Source organism: Lipotes vexillifer, unplaced genomic scaffold (genome assembly GCF_000442215.2).
Source record: "Lipotes vexillifer unplaced genomic scaffold, Lipotes_vexillifer_v1.1 scaffold217, whole genome shotgun sequence".
NCBI lineage: Eukaryota > Metazoa > Chordata > Mammalia > Artiodactyla > Lipotidae > Lipotes > Lipotes vexillifer.
Window position 1 is genome coordinate 5,865,307 of NW_006788200.1, and position 2,925 is coordinate 5,868,231.

Here is a 2,925-nt window from a genome sequence, read left to right on the forward strand (position 1 = left end):
ACCCCTTCTCTACTTCTACACATAGTACTCTGCTTCCAGGCTGCCAGCCTGTCCATAACAAAACTGTGAGCACCTCACCAGCAGATTCGGGCCTTTTCATCTCTTGACTCTCCCTGAGTGTCTACCATGGGGCCAGATCTACTTGCTAAGTAAAGAAAAGATAACCTAGAGAATTTCTATCAGCTAGAGAAGATTCAACCTTTAGAAATTACCCAAATTTCTCAAATCCTAATATATAACAGAATTGAGAATCCCTTTGTCCTATTAACCTTGCCAGAGCAAGGAAATTAAAAATTGGTATACAAGAAAGAAAAAGAAAATACTTATTATTTACCTTCTCATGAGTTCACATTCAGCATCTGTTTTCTTACAAAGTTCCAAACAGCATCACTGTTTACAATTACTAAGAGCTGCATTCATCAAGTAGATACACAATATTTTACTGATCGTTTCTGTGGCTAGATGTTTAGATTGCTTTAAAGTATTATATATGATATGATATTACATTACATTATATAAGAAATGACATTGTGATCAAATGACACTGTGATAAAACTTTGACTGTGTTTTGGATTATTTCCTTAGAATAGATTCCTAAAAGTTCATCTGTCAGGTCAAAAGTTATGAACATTTTTATTATGCCTGATGTATACTATAAACCCATGACAAATTCTTAAATACCTTTTGGCTCTAGGATATTATAATTCTACTGCTAAGAAATGGAAGCCCCCAACAGTAAACATTTTTTAAGGCAGGCAGAATAGTAAAAGTCAAGAAAGCAAGACTCTGAAATCAGATTGCCAGAGTTCAAATCCCAGTTCTATCACTTGCTATCTATATAGACATAAACAAGTTACTGAATCCTTCTGAGACTATGTACACAAAGAACAGGGTCTGGCACGTAGTAAGGGCTCAATAAATGTTAATCATTATCATTGCTTTTAGATGACCAAAAAGAAGATGAATCTATAATTCAAAAAGCCAAGAATTATCCTCAAATATTACCCAGGAAATAAACATAAAACAAATGACAAAACAATACTCCTGTACCTAGAACATAAGTAAGCAGGTTCATTTACTGTGAATACTATTTACACTACTGTGGTTATTAATTACATATAAATAAAAATAAATACCATTTTACTGAGTGCCTGTTCTCTTTAAAAAACTTTACATACACTGTCTCATTTAATTTAATCACCACAACAACCCTGTATGGTGGTAGTATTAATAACAATAACAATGATAGCTAATAATTTCCAACTGCTGATTATGTGCCATGCATGGCTGTAGATAATAATTTATTAATCATTATAAAACCTATGAAGTAGGGCTTTTCATTTTACTATTATCCTCATTTTACAGACAATATAATTGACGTACACAGAGGTTAAAGAACTTGTCCAAGGTTACATAGCTAATAAGGTAGATATTATTCTATCCACTTTATAGTTAAGAAAACTGAGACTTAGGGACTTCCCTGGTGGTACAGTGGCTAAGACTCTGCACTCCCAATGCAGGGGGCCTGGGTTCAATCCCTGGTCAGGGAAATAGATTCCATATGCTGCAACTAAGAGTTTGCATGCTGCAACTAAAGATACTGCATTCCACAACTAAACATACTGCATTCCACAACTAAAGATCCCCCATGCCACAACTAAAAGATCTCACATGCCACGATGAAGATCCCGCATGCTGCAACTAAAGACCCCACATGCCACAAGGAAGATCCCACACACGGCAACAAAGATGCCAAGTGCTGCAACTAAGACCCAGCATAGTCAAATAAATATTTTTTAAAACTGAAAAGAAAAGAAAACAGAGATGTAAAGAAAATCATCTATAAAGGTAAGTAACTGGGGCAGGCTTTGAACCAGTATCTGTTAGACTCTCAATCCACATTCTTTTGTTCTACCACTCTGCCAAATTTATGTGGATTTTCTGTGTACAGAGAATGCCGTATATAGATAACAAATGTTTAAGGCTGGCTTCCCTCATTCTTGCCTTCTTTTTCCATAAGCCATGGGATACTGAGGACGGTCTCATTTTAACATGTGCCTCTGAGAAGAATATAATTGGGAAGGCAAGCCCAACATGAAAGCCCATATACTGAAATGTGTCCTTTAAAATGATTCTTTCTTCCGAGGCATTATGTGTTGTAGTCCTTTGAGAATGCGTACCTGAGAGTTTCTAAGGCTTACCTTTCAGATACTTGGGGATTCCTAAACAGGTGCTTACGGCAACTCTTCTTCAAAAGGTTTTTCAAATGGTTGCTACAGAAAGGTGTCCTATTTCTCTCTTCCTCAGAAAGTCCTCAAAATTCTCACCACTTGGAGAAACAAAAGCTGCTTCAAGCCTCCCAAAACACCTGGAAAATACTCACATTTATAAAGAGACTGAACCCACAGGAAGAAACTGGGATTGAAGTCTTAACTCTTGAATAAACTGATTGCTTCATCTTGGACAACTATTTCCCTTCTCTGCGCCTCAGTTTCCTCTTCTGCAAGATGAGGCATTGGATTAGATGGCTTTCCAGGTCCACTAGAGCTCTGATTCAAGGATGAAAATTAAAGTGAGTTTGGAGTCTATAGTGGTGCAATCCCAGGGGTGAACAGTTGTTCCAAAGCCCAGATTTGCAACCATTAACAGAAACAGATTTGCAACCATTAACTGAAACCCACCAGGGCTGGTTTAACTTCAGCAGGGAAGGAAAGTGCCCTGGGATTCTGATTTAAGAATGCAAGTCCTGGGCTTCTCTGGTGGCGCAGTTGTTGAGAGTCCGCCTACCGATGCAGGGGACACGGGTTCGTGCCCCGGTCTGGGAAGATCCCATGTGCTGCGAAGCAGCTGGGCCCGTGAGCCATGGCCGTTGAGCCTGCGCGTCCAGAGCCTGTGCTCTGCAACGGGAGAGGCCACAACAGTGAG